At 24.7% G+C, this 21,221-nt stretch overlaps 1 pseudogene; it reads right to left on the bottom strand.

Annotated features, from left to right (window-relative positions):
- LOC132926105 (gamma-tubulin complex component 3 homolog) overlaps nucleotides 1–21,221 on the bottom strand; it is a 73,827-nt pseudogene that overhangs the window by 7,253 nt on the left and 45,353 nt on the right.

Genomic DNA, 21,221 nt, shown 5'->3' with positions numbered 1-21,221 from the left:
AAGGATCCTAAAAAATAATAACAATAGGCAATAGCAATATTTAATGTTATATATAGTTGAATAAAAAAATAAAAAATCATGTATAAAATGTAAATACATTTTTGGCTTTTAATTCAATGAACAGTGATACAAATTGTTTTTTTTGGGACGATTCTAATTGTTTCGTAATGTTATCTATATCTATTCCGTTTGTTTGTCCCTGATGGCTTTTAAATATTTTTGCGTAAATAATCTCAGATACATCCGATCACTATTCCCTACTGATTTTCCGGTGAAACGATTTTCATTCAACCACCTCGAAGGCAGCTAAGCGGCTTCTACACACAGGAATCGAGTTTCACCAGCCCCCTAGTATTATGATAAAGTAAATTAATATTTATACATATGATTAAAAATAATCAAGGTCATTAATTAAAATTACATTTGAGATTCAATCATGATTACGCAAATGAGTGCTCTAATAATAAATATAGAAATACAAATATTACGTCACTGAACACATTATAAAGGTATGGTCTTGATCAATTTAATAAAATAAATTTTTATTAACTTATACAGCTAGATAAATTTTTTTAATTTCAAAAATTATCCATGTATCTATTATGACAGTTATGAGTGTTATGACACAGTGTGTTGTGAGTTGGAAATAAAACACATAATTATACATACTATAGAAAGATTATCATTTATTTCATTAATAGTCTTAAAATAATTTATTATGATTATTTTGTTGTAAATTTACAAAATTCTAAAACATTTAAAAGCTCTTAAATTTATTGCTACTAAACATGAATTCTTCTTGACAAGAGTAAAGCTGAAAATGTTATTGTAAATTGTAGATTGTAATTTCATTTATATTTGTATTTTCTCTATATGTCTCATGTCTGTTTTATTACGATCATGATTTAAAGTATTAATACTTTGTTTTATTTTTTATTTTTTGTCATCAGCATTAATGTAAATAAGTATAATGATTTAACACTATTATTTTTAATTTATAATATCATGTTATACTACGATATTTCATATTTACTATTTAATACCCTTGTCGTCTAGTTAACTAATCAAGCAACAAGATAATTGAATTTAATTATAAAAAAAATTCTTAAAAGTTAAAAGTAAGTATTTAATTTATATACATTTATATTCATCTCTATCTATATAAAACGATTTATATAGACTTGCAAGTATCGAGTATCTATACTCGCTTGACTATAAACTCATCTTGACGTAGGATAGTAGCACGCTATTATTATAAATTCAAATATAATAAATTAATGACACTATATAATGAGTAGGCAATATGTAAATGATGTTCATCAAATGTTACATTCAAATTTCAGTGTACGAAATATATTTTGAAAAAATAATTTTGTGAATAGACCTAATATAAAATCAGACAGACATCGCTCCTTTATTTATAGTATTATAAATTATTATATACGATAATGGACTTCCTCCATATCATACATTAAATTAAGAATTTAAAACTTAAGACAGCAAGATTAGTTCGAGAATAATTTTTATAGATTTACAGTTAATTTTTCACCGTTTTATAATTGTATTATAAAGTTAATATAAAGTTTTCCTTTTCACTTTGTATCTGCAAATGTTTTTAATATTAAATACATATAAATATAAATTGTGTTCTCTTATTAACTTTATTATTATCACTATTATCATGTAAGTTAATTATTAACAACGTTATCTTGTTGTTGTATTAGCTAATTTGTATTCTTGAAAATTGCAGTTAGGCATATATAAATAATAATAATAATATAATTTAACTATTTTTCAGTTTACATATTTTTCGTTATAACTCATTTTATAATACGTCATACAATATTATACCATTAATATTGTGCCTCATTAATATTTAACAGCGGTAATCATAAAAAATAATTGATACAACCGTCAGCTCCTGGTTAAACATAGGTCGTACATTCGTACGTATATAAATTCATAAGTGGTCAATAAAATACGAATGATGTTTAACAATAGTTCATGTTCAATTAATTTAACACAGTAATTAATAATATCAACACTCAAATGACGGGTTTATATTATATAGCATATAAAATTGTTTTCTGCCTCATTGTACAATAATTAATATGTTCATTTGTTCATTATATAATACAAATATTTACTTGGTTAATTAATAAACACGTATTATAATTTATAGCTTAATATCATAACGTCATAAATTTTAGAATATTATAAAAAAAAAAAATTGAGAACTTAATGAGTAATGACACGACCTATAGATTAAAAATTATCATAAATACTTATAACTGTAAATTAGCTTTGGTTACTTATAATAAATATTTGAAAACAAAAATATCATACTAAGAGAAAGATACACACACACACACATTATATGATGATGTACACACATATACCATAATACAACATACGGTGTACACGATGTTGCATTTAAAAATAATCTTGTTTGTTGTATTAAGATGTATATTATAATGAAATTCTAAATGCATCCATTTTCACTGCACACAAATGCTATTCTCCTGCACCTCCCCCCCAATTCGAATGGACGTAATATGACGCAATCATATATCGGCCATTGTGAAATATAGTTGAGATTTACATTGTATATTTAGTGTATACGATAATAAATCGTCCACCGATTTGTCCGTCTTATCCAGTGTCACTAAACTCAATAATATTGTAAAACCAAAACAATATTTGTTGACTATCTACCACTTAATATAACAATAAAAATGTTAATATTATATGAAGTGATCGAACTTCAGTTCATTCCACGTTCGTGTTTAGGTTCCACCACGAATTTTACGTATTATTATGAGTAATTTAATATTAATAAACCTATTTCTGGTATGTTGTGTATGATGCATCAAAATGGACATGAAAGGTTCTATGCTTCCTTTTTTTTAAGCATCCTGTCCGATGTCCTCTTGTCTCGTTTTTAGTAAATAATCTCGTTTTAATCACGTTATTTCCATATTATTATATACTTATACGAGATAGATACGTATGCGTTTAAAAGAAAAATTTGTACACGAAATAAAATAATATTATTACTGGCTTGTTGTTCAGTAATTACTAATTAGTATTAAATACCAAAATTAAAAGCTATAACTTATAAAAAACAGTTTTTATATACCGAGCCTAAAATAATAACTGTCATCGAAATGTCCTATGTACTCCTTTAAATGGTGTATTGCACAGTGTAATATCATGCACCCCCATAACAGCAAGGGCATCTTCACCACATATACAGTCGAACGTTATTTCTAAAATATCATTAAAAGTATAAAAACCACTACAATTTTTGGAGGATTTTTTTAGGTATTACCCAAAATCTTTTGCCTTTTTTTATACCCAAATATGATTAGCGATTACCCTATTAAGTACACATCCAATGACGATCTTACCAAAGTATTTTCTCGGACCATAACACATGCCTTGAGTTGCAGTGGTCACCGGACGAGGCTCGATTAATAGTCGAGCACGAGCACTGCACAGGACGCATCCTTGAACGGAAGCAATAATTATATGATATAACGTCCGGACGTGACGAGGCCGGTAGGTACCTGCTATAATACGCAGGCATAATACTTCCGGTTGGCCGTATGTTGTCGTGCCGGGGATCGTACTGATTCCGCGTCTAATCGAAACACCTATAATATATGCGTAAGTACTTTTGGCAACGGGTTGATTATTTTAATCCGGTGTCTAAATACGAACTGCTTATTTATGACACGCGTATTATGTATTTAATTTCAATCAGTGTCATCACAAAGCCAAAATAGATAAATGTTGTGATTGTATAATATAATGTGTAATCGACCAACCAATATTGATATTTGCAGGATAGTACATTAAACTATTAAAGTAAATTAAACTAATTTTGATGTTCAATCGAATAACATGGTAACACAATAATACAAATAATGTAATGCCCGAGGTACGTGTACAACCCAAATTGATAGATAGCCGTGGATAACATCACATTGTGAGAAATGCATTATTGTGTATACGTGTCATTGAAATACAAGCCTCTACGAAGATTACAGTTCCGCGTCTACCGCAGTGTTGATCGGTCAACAGTCCAAACGTGTATCGTGTATATGTGTATACCTACGATAAATAATTAACAACGGTCGACGTCTCTCGAACTGCCATTGTAATGTGTTATCATTTAGGCCACAGTAATACGAACAATTGATTTTTCATTTAGGTTTAATATTGTTGTAGTAACGCGATATGCTCAGTATTGAAGATGTCATAATATAGCTCTTGATAATTTAAACACAAAGCTAAGTTTATCTTTGAATCACAAATAAAAGGGTATAATGTATTATTGTGTAATGTATACAGTAGATATATAGATGTGCAGAGTATGCTACGAATACTACAAATATTTTAAAGTATGTGTATAATATATATATGTTATACATATAGTAGTTTTTAATATTTTACATATATACTTAAAATAAGCAATTAATCTTCGCGTGACACTCGCTGTAGGTATACTTATTTTGAACATAAACTTATGCATCATATAAGGCACAATTTTAGAAATTAAACAATATTTAAACTGTCTAATTAAAAGTTAAATACTTATTTAAATTTGTAGAATGTAGAAAAGTAGTAAACATAACTAGAAAAATCAATTATTCACGAACCTGTATAGTATTATAGTGTATATATTATGATTCTAAATATAAACTATATATTCATATACTGAGTGATTATTTTATCAAACACAACGCCTTTTTATTTCAAAATCTATTAATGTTTTTGAACATTTCTTTTTATAGTTTCCAGTCAAAATAAAACAAATATTTTTTAATTAAACTACTCATCCGAATTTCAATTTGTATGTATATATACTCCTGAAAATATTTTGTTTTAGAATATAATACTAAAAATGTATGTTATCATTCAAAAAAGTAAAAAATTATAACGATAAAAATATAATTTAAAATGGAAATTATATAAAAACATTTTCAAAAACATTAAAAGTTTTTTAAATAATAAGTGTTCGATACAAGAATCGCCCTGTTTATATTTATAGATATATAGATCATATTAGGTAAATAATAACAACTTGCATAATTAGACATGTCTAATTTCATTTAATTAAATAATCATATTCGTAAAAATGTTTTTAAACGTTCAAAAGGGTGTTGATGCTGATGCATAAACATTAAGTATGTATAATACTGTGATGTATATTATAGATACATACTATTTATATAAGATATCTATATAAATAATATGTATTCGCTTCAGGCAGCTAGGCGAAAAGTACAGGCAATATCGAATATAAACAAAAATCTCTTTTAAGCGGTCTTGGCGCAGTGCACTTGTGCATTGGAAAAACAATCAATCACGTTCCGTTTAATATAATTTATACATAGTAAATAAATTATTACTGATCATTAAAAAAAAAAAAAAAAAATGAATTATTTGTAGATCCTCGTACACACAAATTACACTGTATATATTATTATAATGGATGTCGATATAGTACCGGTCTCGTTGTGCACGCCGCATGCTACGCGTTGATAAATTCGAAGAGTCGGCGGCAGTTTATAAACATTAAATATTCTTTTATTCTCAAGTAATTGTCAAGGATAGATGAATTATGCGGAATGACACGAATTTCGAAATAAAAGTTTATAAGCTTTCAAAACATTCACGATTTAGATAGATATAATTCATAAGACATCCAAACAGATTTGTTAGATTTCATCGTTTAAATAAACAATTATTATTATTTTTATTACGATATCGCTAAATAACTGTACCCATATATTTTTCCTGTAGACATTTAACATATTTTATGTAATAATACAATGGTTAATAATAATTGCGAACTATGCACGTTACAATAGTTACAACTATAAATTATTGCTATGTAGTCTCATTTTTATTTTTAAATGACAAAATAAATAATAACGGCAGCGGCAACAACAGTATAATTTAAATTTGCAAATATTAATAGGTCAGTCAAATTGAAAAAAAAAAATTGTTATCATGCAACCATTGAAGGGTTTGAACTTAAAGTTGATGTATAGTGCGTACAACGTTATTAGTACAATTATATTATATCCACATGGGCATATGACATTTTGACTTGTTGCGTCATAATAATATGAAACAAAAAAATTGTATAAAATAAAATAATTTTTGAAACGCAAAGAAAACTTCTTATTAGTAAGTATATTACGCACTATATCTTTATGGTATTTTACCTAAGCAATAATAAAAATAATAATTGTTGTAAACCGGATATTAACGAAAATTCATATTATGTGCAAATATATCGTCCTACTACGTATAAGGTATAATATACCTAATAAGATCACTTTACGGGATAATTCACTGCGAGCATGATCACTCTCGAGTTTTCGCAATGAAATTATTCCGATTCTGATTTTAGACCTTTGATAAATCTAAATTAATGAAATTCGTAACTAAGACACAAGACATAATTTAAATATCCTTAAATATATATATATACTTGAAAGTTGAAACTTCAAAAATCGGGATTTAAATAAATTTGTTAGATTATTAAAAGAAACAGCGAGAGTGAGTATATTTGGTGAATCATTCTGAATATTAAAATTATTATTATTACTATAGTCGATGGAATCGTTCCCATAAACATGTTATCATACGTACATAAATTTAAAATTTGTTTATAATATATTATAATATAGTGTTGATTGTTGATGTAATACATATCATTTATTATATAGGTACTGACTAGTGACTATATTGATGATAATTTATACGAATTCTTTTATTTTATAAACTTTATTCTGTGCCGGAGGTCGCATTTACACATTTAGTACGTTACACGGTTGTAGAGTCCAGAGGCCACCATCGACGACTTGCAAAAAACGGTAAAATCACTGTGAAAATTTAACAAAATTCATAATTACCCGTTTATTTCACGAATATATACTTATTATATCGTTTTTGGAATACACAAGCAAACTGTTCACTACACGTACATCAGTACTGTAGATATAATAAATTATACACATTACAGTTATGCATATAGTACATAATACCCAAGGCGTATACCGCGATTCGTGACCCTGTCACATATGAGTGCACGGCATGTACTTGTAGGTGGATATAACTGGTAGAGTTTTGGTTGGTACGCATATAATACGATTTACATAACATCGTTATTACTCCCCAATGATTTTTCAAGGGTTTTATTTTATCCTTATTCGTTTTTCTCCGTTTCCACTTTTATATACATACAATCAAAATATACATAATATGCAGAATATTCGAAAAAAATACTGTAAGATATATCGTTTAATCTTTTTCTTTTTTTTTATACAATTAAGTACTCTGAATTGTATATTTATTATAATTTATTCACGTTAATATTTACGAATTATTGGATTAAAAATTTAGATATTAAGTTTTTTTTTTAATAATTTGTAGTATAATATATCAATAAGTATCTATAATAATGAAGTGTTACTTCAAAATTATATATTATAAAAATAGTGTGAATATATTATTTTTTTTATAATATTAATAGTTTTCTTATTTTCGTCAATAAATAACTATTTTTGTACTATAGTACAATTAAAGTATACGTTCCAAAATGAATAATTTTAATATTATTACGTACATTTTTAATAAGCAATTTTAAAATGTATGTATTTTATATTACAGGGGATGTGTATGAATTCCCATCCCAAAAAAGGAAGATATATACTTCGCAACAACCAATTTGTGTTCACAGTTTAGCACAACACGCGGTTCTCAAGATTTTATTATTTTATTCATAAACTATAAACTTATAAACGATAATTGTCACTAAAAATAAGTATATTATAGGTTAGGGGCTTAAAGTTTAAAAAAAAATAAACATAATATACGCTGAATAAAAAATGATCAAATATGAACTAAAACAAAAAATGTTGACTGAATTATTGAAATTGTTATTTTTTAATAATTATACGAGTATACGTTATTAATTTTTCTCTTTTTTCATAATTATATCGTTCCTTTAATAAATGGATACACAACATCGTCAACATCATAAGTCAATAGATATTAGAGATTGTCAGACGGTTACTCGTTTCGCCGACGCATTAACCGGTCTCTGATAGAAAAAGTTCCAATTTGTAAACAGATCGTAATTTCACAAAAAACAAAAATACATTTTATGTAGCAATTAGGAATAAAGAATTTCTGTTAGGGTGGATAGATCCTAAAAATGTTTTATAGCAAATTTTTTTTAATTTGATTATTATTTATTGTTTCTATTGGTATTTACAAATGACTTGAATAATTATTCGTTTATATGAAACATTATATTTTTTATATTTTAGGCAAAAAAATTAATACTAATATTTTATGGAGCAAGACATAAAAATCCTTGAAGACTGAATGGATAACATCATATTGTCTTCAAAATTTAAAATTTAATCACTCATAAAAAAGTAAGTATATTAAAAGTTTAAAAAAGCTTATATTTACTTCCGTTAGAACAAGTAGCTTATGATGAACCATATTGTATTACATTTTCTAAATTTAAGTATAATTAATTGTATGAAATTTTAAAATTTTATGATTATAAATTTTTAATTACAAAATAATTTGTTAATTTTAGCGATTTTAACAAATTTTGTAAAAATTCTAACTTCAAACGCTTATAAAAAAATTACTATGAATTGAAAGTTAATTTTTTTATTCTAGTTTTAATAAGTAATAACTTATGAGGAATCTCGTATTAAATTTAAACAAAAAACACAATACTTTAAAATAAATGCATTCATCGCTTTGCTCAGAATCTTATATTAGAAGAAAGTTTATCATTTGCGAAAAAAACTATAATATTTATAAATTTGAATGACATACCACATACCTATACTGGCTATACTTAATACATTTTTTCTGAGAATATTTCAAATAACTATTTTAAACAATAAAAATGTAAAATTGTATGATTTCTGTATTATTATAATGTACCTAATACTTTGACGCATTTATGTTCCTTTTTCATCTTGAAAAAAAGAAGCACAGCATACGATTTAAATAAATTATAGATAGTTGATTTAAACAATGCACGTGATTTTTACAAATAAATTACTTATCTTATACCTTATATTTATAATATTTTATTATAATAGTAATACGTATAAATCGTCAGCTAATCGCTACGCCATGGACATAATATAGGCATTTCAATTTTTATAAACAATTTTATTGTAGAATAATTATGAAAATACAATAAAAAGCTAGATAATTTGTTAATATAATCTAATAAATATACCTTTGAAATATGCAAAATAAAATTTTGGATTTAAATTCTTTACATTCCAAATCGGATTATTTGACATTTTGACACTGCTATTTATTAAACTACCCCAAAGAACACGCAAATGCTAGTAAGCCTTAAGCTTCGTTACCTATATATAATGTACCTAAAAGTAAGTAATGTATCCTGAGAATCCCAACTATTTTGTAAATGTTTGGTAAAATGTGTTCGTTAGATATATAAATATATAATAAATAAATTAGTAGTTATTTACATACATTTACAGGATTAATATAAATAAAAATACATTTATACATTTTTATATTATAAAGTTTTAAATTAATAATAAACTGTCTTCTTTGAAATTATAAAAAATAATAAAATATAACTGACAAAAATATTACATAATACTACTATATTCATGAATGTTTAACATATTATGTTGTTATTGCTGCTGTTTGATATTTATTTAAAGGCAAAATTGATGTTGATTAATATAACAATATTAGTATGTATATTTAGTTTACTAGTTTACACCAAGCAAATTTAATCATCAGTTTTAATTTAATAACTATGTGTACTATAATATATAAAAATATTATTAGTGCCTTAATTACTATGTTATGCAACAAATAATTGTGTAGTTTTAAAAGTAGGCACAATGTTTATGTTTAGGTTAGGTTCAGTAGATCATGTACATTTTAAATGTCCTAAACCCATCACTATAAATTGAGCAACATTTGGATTCATTAATTTGAATGGAATAGCTTATTGTTTTTTTTTAAATTTAAAATAATAACACCAAATTTAATTTACTCTAAAAGTCTAAAAAGAATACACCTCTGTATACCAATAGCATATTAAAAGTACTTCTAAATTCTATTAAGATAAAACTTATAACTATAAAACAAATTAAATGATATCTTAATTTTAAAAATTAACTAAAAAAATATTACAAAAAATAAATCGTTAATAATTATAATATAAGTTTAAATTATACATACTTAACAAGGATTATTATTGATAATTATATATATTTTGTACGAGATTTAATTTTTCAATGAACTAGGTATCTGCCTAAAAATAAAATATTTCATTAAAATCTTCAAGTTTACATTCTTATAAAGTTATAAACGAATAGCGATTCATTAACTTTGTACGGATAGTAATTAAATTAGTGTATTGTGCATCTTAGGTCATGGCGAATCGGACATAAACAATTTAAAAGTATGCGTATTGTATATGTATACATTTTGGATTATGATTACCGCGTTTAGTAGCATTCATGTTCCGTTCCGTTCCGTTATGCCCTTGGAGTATACCTCTAGAAATGTATTATTATTGTACATACCTACCACGTTCTAGAAAGGTAGTAATAATAATACTCCTATAATAAATTAAAATAAAATAACAATATGCATGGTAAATAACAATATGATAACCTTTAATTGACAGAAATGATTTTTCCAAAACATTTAATATTATTTACTAATAACTAAATTCTTCTACTCGAATAATTTATAGTAATCTTAATCACAAATTAAAAAAAATATGTAACATTTTGAAGGAAAGTATGAACTATGTAATTTTTAAGGAAAGCATTATAAAAACTAAAAAGCTATTTAAATATTTTTTACTTTAATGTTGTTACTTTAATTTTAATTTAGTAAATAGATATATGTAATTTAAATCTTAGGAAATAAATAGTAGTAATTTGTCTTAAAGCTAACAAGTAACTATTAACGTTTACATTAATTTATAAGAAAACTTAAACGTTTCGCATTAATCATGGGATTATTAAGAATTATTAAAGTAAATTACTCAAAATAGCAACTATATGTAAATATGTAATATGTATTATACATTGTATTGTAATAGATAGGATATTATGAAATATTGCAATGACATACCAGTTTTCTATCGACTATCGCACTAATATTATGATTTTTTTATGTAGTATTATATACATACTTATTTTAGAAGATCCGTCTCAAAACCATATCTCGGTCGTCGATTAAGGTCATTGGACAATAGCCAAAATTACACGGGAAAACTTACTACACTTATAATACATACTCTCACTACTCACCAGACTTATGTTTTTAATAAATTTATTATAGCATTAATAATTAATTTTAATTATTAAAATATCCATACTGTTTAATAGAACTTCATGCCAACTTAAAAAATATCAACTCAAATAATCGTGTAATAATATTTGTAGATTTAATACAAAGTTAGGTAGGTATGTAAAGTGTGTGTTATTTTTTATTAAATTATTTTTATGTACAATCTTTTGTACAATCATTGTAGTAATGTAGTAATACAATAAGTCAATTTGATTAGAGAAAAAAATTGACATAAAGCTTAGATGATCAGTAAAAATATTCATTAACATTACTATAGAAATGATTAGTAATAACTAAGGCTCGGATTTATATGTATTTATGCTACCAAAATATGTACATAAATATGTGCTAAAAACTCAAAATATGTATTTTACTAATATGATTAGTAAAATTACTTAAAAAAACGTATTAAAAATTATAAAATATAAATAAAAAAAAGCTAAAAAATAAAAATATTAATTATCTTGATCACAAATTATGATAACATGTATTTTTAAATTTTCAAATTCAAAAGAACATAATAATTAGCGACATTTAACCAAGTTTACAATTGGTTGTGGGGGAGGCTTAAATCTAGGTACATATTTTTAAAAATTTCGATACGGCTAGAAGCTTTTAAAAATATCTTTTTAACTGTAGATATTAATTCGTCTATTTTTGTAAATTTTGATCGAGTGGTTTCTGCTATTCGGTGAAAGGCGCGTGCTAAATACGTTAAATAGATCATCTAATGAACAAATTGTTGAAATATGTAGAAAAATTTATATAAATTATTATTTTGAGAAATATGTATAAACATGTACTTATGGCAATATATGTAAAGACATATAAAATAAAATATAGTTAATTTCATTGAAAATCCCTCGAAACGAACTTATTACTCACTTAAATTAATTTATCAAGTCACAGTAAAAATAAGTATTTACATATTATAAATCTGAGCCCTAGTAATAACTAATAAGTAATATTTGTATAGGAAGTTTCTGGATAATATTATCTAAGTTTAATTTTTTTTTTGTTTTTTTTTTAGTTATAAAACTGAGTAGGTATTTATAATAATTAGGTTAAAAGGTCTTTGGATCATTTTCTTTTCAGTTGACCGGTTGTATCTTGAAAATATTATTTCAACTTAAAAATAAATAAAGGTATAATATACCTAATCGATATACGTATAAACTAAAGAGCTACATTAATTTTAGATAGGTACTTACCTAGTAGTAGTTATATGTACTACTAATATGATAAGTGTTTAGACATAAAGTAATAAATATAGTTATATTTTTTTGGTATTTATTTTATGTAGAATTAATGTTAAAAAACAAAATAATAATTCAATTCTTATATCAATTTTAATCATTTACTTGAAATCGACACAGTTACGTATGCCAAATTGTAAATTAATCTGTGAATATAATAATTAATCATTAGGTTGCTATATATTTTTTCTAATTTATAATACTATAGATATTGAATATTATTATCCCGATACAGTTTAAGGTGTACTTATATTGTACGTATAAATCGCGACAATACGAATAAATATTTGTAATAATTAATAGTTGTAGGTACTCAATTTTTGTGTAATAATCTAAGTATATACAAAGTTGCTAATCTGCACGTTGTGCTGGCCGCTGGGTAGATATTATTTAAGATAAGTTGAGTATGATTGGTGCAAATTGGTTTGCCAATTTGACTACTTGACACATATTTGGGGAAACAATTATTTGAAAACTAGAATAAAATGATACATTCAGAATAGATTAACTAACTTATACGTTTTTGATTATCTTGTTATTTAAAACTCTTTTATTTTCTATGATTGATAAAGTTCTCTTAATGTCAAATTTATAAATGTATTGAAACATCGGGGAATAATCAAATGAATTTTACCTTATCTAAGTTTAATTCTGATAGTGGAAAATGATCCATAGATACAATCAAAAAAACGTGGTTATATCTATGAGGATTGAGGATCCTTTGGAATTTAAACGAAACGCAATTATGAATTTTAAATTTTAAATATAATGTCCTAATCAAAATCATACAATTTGTACATATTTACAAATACGATATAATGGTATTTCTCTAGTCATAGGTAGTCTTTTATTTATAATGAAATTACCCGAACAAACATCTGAAACTTGAATCTGTAATAAAATAATTCTAAATGTATTAATAATATATTAATATATATAAATGTATAAACTTTTATTTGTATTGTAAACTGTATAATTATATCATAACCATCAAAGTAACTTATTTAAGGCTGATTGATATTTTAGCGGATTCTACTAATCAGAAGTATTATACTAGAAGGCTACTAATTTATTTTAAAAATAAGTATAAGTTATTATAGGTATATTATTTGTATATTTTTATGTAGTAACATGGTAAATTTGGATTCACTGGAACCAGAGTATTATTTTGACTATTAGAAAAAATTGATATACTGTTGTAAAGATTAAAGCTTTAAACTTTGTTTATGTTCCGAAATTAATTTTCCAGAAACATGAAAATAATGAAAATATTCATGTAAATTTAAATTCCTATAGACAATTATTTTAAAATGGCTTGATCAATATTATTCTTCTGAGAAAAAATGATTGTAGGTCTATTTTCACTAACAAAGTTTATATCCACCCCTGCTTCGAGCTAAATTGCGGTTGGATAATTATTATTTATTTGACACAATGGTTGCTATAACTAATAAAGTTATTTTTTTTATTTGTAACAATTTTTTATTTCGTAATAAATTTATTACGTTTTACAACATTCTATATTGTTTTAATAATAATTTATATAAAAATAGGAATTTTCAAAATTCTAAAAGCTATGTAGGTAAAATCTAAATACGAGTATAAAAAAGTTAACTAACGAAAGATAATAATACCGTATATACCACAAATACATACAGTTTTTTGTATATTAATACATATATATAATATTCTACATAAATATGAATGTATTTTTTTTTTTTTGGTTTTTAATAAATTAATCGTACAAAAACGTACGTATTTATAAAAAGAATACAGAAACTCTGCTATCTTTTATTATCATAAATACTTTAAATATACTATAGTTGAATAATGCTGATTTTTTCATTGAATAATAATAATAAATTAGGATTAAGCATTATTTTTATTATACATAAAATATTAATATTTTTTTGTATTAATATTCTGTTCTTGGACCAAAAATAAAATATATAATAAACTTTTAAAATAATATTTTAGGATATGCTGCATATATTTATATTCACATTTAAAACCGATGAATTATGTCGGATATGATTAATAAAAATAATACATTTTACTATTTTAGAATAAAACTGTGATATCGTTTTAAATAAATAGGTAATAGGTAATCTCGTTTAATTGAATGAGCTTACAATAAACTTTTATTTTAAAGATTAAAAATAATGACCATCTACAAAAGTTTAATTGAACTGGACAATAAATTAAACATTGTTATTAATATCATAATATCCTATTTTATAAAAAAGTTCTGTTAATAAAGTAAAAAAAAAAACTTACCAATTATGTATGGTTTTATCATACAACATTTACACGTTAACGTTTCTCGTTCAATATCAACATGTTTCATAAATGGATAATTATACGCGAAAGTCGTAAAATGAAGCTAATCAAAGAATTCGATTGAATACAATATGAGCAAGTATAGGAAACGTTTGTACATCGCACGACAAAAAAAACTGGTAAAATGATATTTTTATCAATTTAAGCGATAAAACTTTTGTTTTATTGTTGTATCAGTATTAAATAGTATTTTATTCAAGGACATTTACGAATATCTATTGAATAATAAAATTTAATAATGAACTATAACTGCTGGGATGCAGGATTATTGAGATTATATTTTATTATATATTTTTTATTTTCGAAAAAAAAAATATTACAATTTATGCATAGATTAATATCTTTTTTAAATTGGTATTAAGTGATAAAAAAATTGAGAACATATCAATGAAATAAAATATAAAATTACAGTACTTTGTTCTCCATTATTTGTTATTACATATTAGTTATCACTAATCAGTATAATTATTTTACATATTAATAAATGTGTTTTAACTGTTTTATAAATGGTTATACTGTGTAAGCATATAATTATTAAACAATTAATTCCTACAAATAAGTTATTTAAATTTAACTATTAAAACTTATTAATACAATATTATAGAGTTAAAAATCAGTGACTTGATGAAGTTCAATTTTATAATTAATAATATAAATTAAAATACCGACATACATTATATGTGCACAGTGTATACATAAAAATTTACCTATATCCAATACATAATTAAAATCCGAGTAATTTTGCTTAGCATAAGTATTTACTTTAAAATGATGAAATAAAACATTTAATAGACGTGATATAGTTAATGATAATAATATTAAAATGATAACATACATTTATGTAATATGTACAGGGCGATTATTTTATCGAACAACACTTATTATTTCAATATCAATAGAAATTAAGTAAAGATATTTTTTTCAGAAACGTTTATATATTTTGAAATAATGGCGTTGTTCAATAAATGAATCACCCAATGTTTATATATATATATATTGGTTATATGAGAAGAAATACATAAATTTAAATATCGTTCTAAATAACTAAAATATTATATTCATGTATTTTATAGTACCTAAATTGTTTTGTCAAGCTATGTATAGTTGTATAGACATGGTATAATTTGTTAAAATATATTGAAGTCCAAATATCAGTATAATAGTTATTAATAAAATAATTTATATTGTCTATTGTCGTAGTTATAATATCGGGTATACTAACTTAAAGTAGGTAATAATATATTTTAAGTCAGATAAGAATATATAAGAACAAATAATCGATTGACAGGATATTTATTTCCTCGGAAAAGTTAACATTGCATTTTCTTATAAATTGGAGCACAATTTCTATATTCTCTATAAGCTATTACTTTCAATCCTAGATTCGATTTCTATGTAATTCGTACATTGTTTTAGGAAACTATCAATTGACAAATAATTGTGCGCTTTTCATTCATTGCGGTCTTTGGCGTCAAAAATGCACGTGACACGACCACAAGTCATAGCTTACTCATATGATCTAAGTTTCTCTGCGAGACGTTTGATTAACGCATACGTGATACGTATAGTATTTATGCACAACAAACACGATAAATATTCTCATAATTAATTTTCTCGTCTATATAAAATTAATATAGATTTTTAAAACTTTCGAGAATGGTTTTGGATTTGTTCAATTTTACACAGCCTAAAGTTAATATTATACTATAGTAGACTACTATTTTAAGATGCACTGCAATAATAAGCTATCTAGTAATAGTTTTCTTGTAAATGACTACGATGTTATATTTTGAAATATATTGATCATGATCAATATATATGGATTTTGTCACATTACTGATTCTTATGTTTTATCGATAAAACAACGATAATTAATTGAGTGTTTCAAATACTTACACTAACTTTTCAATACGATTTAATTATTATTGTCCTTGGAATCGTGTAAAGCTGCAATTCCTTTATCGCCACAATGCACATCATCATACTTATGTGGCATTACTGTACTATAGTGCTAATTAAAATACCGTGCAATGTGACCTTAAAGTGCGATGTATACGAATGAAAGCAGTACTTTTCATTAGGAAAAATAAATATAAGATAATATGCGTACTCGAATTATAATATTGAATGATGCATCTCAAGACTTTTCGATGCTGTTCGCGGACTCCTTATATGTATTTAGGTCAACGAGCATGTCACGGCACATTTAACATTGTACATTGACAAAACCAAACGCTTGTCATTTTCTTGTGCGCGCGACAATATAAGCAATAAAGTAGCAAATAAAAAATTTAAATCTACGGCGTTTAAGGTGTGCCCATTGAGGTTTATTTGTATATTTTTTTACGTCAACGAAGCGTTGGAAAACAAGTCTAACGATTATGACCAATAGAAAAATTAGAAAAAATGTATTTTTTAAGAAAATACATAGAGATATTTCTTGAGGAACTACTTCGTAATAGGTACGAGTGACTTTTTTTGCTATGACTGTATAATAATATAATACCAATGTAGTGATTTATAATAAAAAATGTTATCAATTAGCAAAATAATAAATGATACATATATATACATATGTTCTTTGTATGTACCTACATACATACAAATAACAATCATAATTTATATTTATTAGAATAATAAATAATTCATAATATTATGTAAAAAAAAATGTGATTATTTTTATTATTATTTACAGAAATAATATTTATAGGTTATTATATTACATTAATTAGAGTAAGATACGACAAATTATAATATGAAAATCGTTAAGTCCCTGATTATATTTCTTTCAGCTTCAGCATAAAAGGCCTGTGAGCTTGACACAATCTTAACATTTATAATTTTATATTTTTGTTGTATTACTTACTCATTAATATGCAAGGAACTAAAGAAAAATAAAATTATATAACATGTAAAAATTCAGATATAATAACTTTAATATAATAAATGTTTATAAAGAACGGAATAAGGAAGATCAAAAATATATGTCAAAATCAAATATATATATAATGCTTACAATGATTAATGAATTATAATAAAGTCAAAATATTTTAAGTTTATTTATGAATTATGTAACTATTTTAACTATAATTATTGAGGATATTGAGTAAGTAACAATGAAATTATTGTATTAAAAATGTAATTATGTAATTTATTCGATTCATCGCGAAGTACTCCAAATAGGTGGCCTACGCCAATTCATACGTCTCTCTTCCTCTTCACTTACGCTCATTGTAAAAATTGTTTTTTTTTAAATAAATTGTGCAATAAAAATATTAATATATACGAGTATATTCAATTCATAATTTGTTTACAACTTATTTAAATTATTAAATAACAACTAAACTATAAATAAAACTATTACTGTTAAAAAATATTATTATGAACAATAAATGTGTTTATTCGAAAATAAAAATATCACCGTACATAGGTAGAATAAAAACTAAGAAAGTTGATAATATCAGCTATAAATAGTTTGAAAAAAGTCAAGATCTTTATAAAGTCTTAGCATAATTTCAAGTACCGACGTAAGTTATTTATAAATTATAACTGATTTGACGCAAATATTCCTATTTTTTTGTTTTCTTTTTGTTCTTCTCGATCATTTTCAGTTTCTGGAAAATGTCTATTTTTATCACTCAAAGTAACACACTAAATCCAATTTTCCACTTTCCTCAAAATTGAAGATCAAAGAAATTTGTCTGCTATAAATAGTACATTTAGAAAAAAAGAAAAAACACAGATCGTTATAAAACCAACACATTTACAGCTCCGATAAGAATCTAATAATATTTAAATATATTTATACTATGTGAGAAAAAAGGAAATCAAAAATAACATAATATGAAACATATGGTATATCTATATTCTATATAGTATATCATTAGCATAACAGTGATTACTTGTGCAGGATCAGGGCTAGGTAAATTGGGTCCGCGATAATTTGTGTATACTTTGAAAGCGGTAAGTTGAGTTCCGGCTATAAACCATTGGCGCAACTAGGCCTATAATATTAAAAACTTAAAACTTTAATATTCTATATTTATACAATTTATTTTTGAATAATTCTGTTAATAATTCTCTACGGCATATTGCATAGGATGTATCTGTTCGAGTCGGGAGCATGTTGTGGTACACCGCTCGGACACCAATTAATTCTACGCATCGATAGATAAACAAACATTAAAAACAAATAATAATTAAGGGAACAAATGACAAAATATACTGTTAATATGAAACCTAATTTTAATTTTTAAATCTTTATCATTTAAGTTTTTACCGAGAACATAATATTATATTTTAATGTATACCATTTATACAATATTTATACCAGAATTATAAAAATATATGTAGGTACTATATTTAACGTACCCACTAACATTTTTTTACAGGACTCTACTCATCTACTACCTTTTATTTGCGGCACCCAATTTACCAATCCCTGTTACTAGGTATTGACAATTGATATCAAAATGTTTGTAGTATGTAAACATGTAATTAGAAAATTCGTATGGAAATCTCTGTCCTTATTTACTGGTGAACTTCATTCCTGTGGTTTTTGTAGCACTGTTCTGAATATTTAATCCCTAAGCTTCTGGAATCAAAATCAGCTTGTATTTGAAAAATAAATATATTTAGTGATTATTTAAGATACATTGTGTAAAATATATTCATAAAGTATAAATAAATACATAAAGTATTTATTAATATGAAAAAAATTTAATTCCAATTACCTATTATGGTTAGATTTATAATGGTAATATTATTATTGTTGTTCTTAACAGATGATAAAATGAAATAATTTGTATTCTGAAGAAATACAAATAAAAATAGCCTAGGTACTCTTGCAAAAAAAAAAAATTATCACGTTGAATTAAGTTCAAGGATTATCTAAAGGTTATGTTTTTATTAATAAACAGTTTCCTAAATTTATTATTCATTCATTATTTTTTTCCCAAGTATAAAAATTGAAAATATTAATATTTACATAAATATTTATTGTCCATCACGATTTTCCATTTACATAATAATTATTGAAATAAAAATATATAATCTTCTCTATATATAAAGGAAAGTGTACTTTATAATAATCAACGGCCAGACCGAACCGCTGAGTCTAGAGACTTGAAATTTTGTACAGAGGTGCCTTAAGCAATATAGGAGCGCGCTAAGAAAGAATTTTTCAAAATTCAACCTCTAAAGAGGTAAAAGGGGTTTTTTATATAGCTAAAGATATATGTATTTTTTAATTGTTTAATAATTGTTTGTTATTTCTTCTATAAGCGGTTGCTAGGATATTAAAAATATGTCTAACTACTTTAGAATTCAGCGATGGCCAAACTTTTTGATAAAGTTATACTGAGAAATGAAAATGTGTTTTTCCTTTGTGGAGTCATAAAAATACATGCATCTATTGGATAAGGTCGACTCGAATTGTTTATTAAACTAGTAAATATATAATAGTATATTCTAAATAATAACGCCGCTGCCGTCTGACGTATTTCACTTCCATTGCATCTTGCTATACTGTTAAACACGTATTTATTCGAATACGCTTTGAACACGCTGTTTGATCGACATGAGCTTCACACATTATTAACACATCTAATACACGGGCAACGCCGTGACGGGACAGTTAGTATTGTATAAAAGAGTCCACGAGTACATGACTTCCTCGAATAATCTATAATTTTATAATAAAAGTTTTAGTTGATTTTGTAAAATAATAAGATAAATACCTACTGCATTAGACATATTTTTCATTAATTACCTATTATCATCATATTATTATTTTATACAAATATGATAAATTATTAAATTTATCTTGATCTGAAAACATTCAGATTATTCATTTATAAGATATATATTAAGTAAAGGTTAATGTTCTAATAAAAGTTATTAATATTATAACATTCTTTTGTATACTTTGCTTATTTATCTTTATAAAAAAACACCTGAGTTAGTTACCATACTTATATACCTAGTTATATGTACAGGTTTACAGTTATACAGTATTTTCACGGTCGTCATGATGTAAGGAAGATAATAAATTAAATATCATTTCATACTTCAATATACTATATCATATATTTTTAACAAAGATATACATTTCATTTTGATTTTGTTTCATGAGTTCATTTTAAAATAATCGGTTTCAATTTGGTTCGTTATCAATGTACAATTATTTTTGTACACGGTACAGTGACAACTGACAGG

Source organism: Rhopalosiphum padi, chromosome 1, assembly GCF_020882245.1.
Source record: "Rhopalosiphum padi isolate XX-2018 chromosome 1, ASM2088224v1, whole genome shotgun sequence".
In the NCBI taxonomy this organism is placed as follows: domain Eukaryota; kingdom Metazoa; phylum Arthropoda; class Insecta; order Hemiptera; family Aphididae; genus Rhopalosiphum; species Rhopalosiphum padi.
Note: the sequence above shows the minus strand (reverse complement) of the source record. Positions and strands in the feature narration are given on the sequence as shown.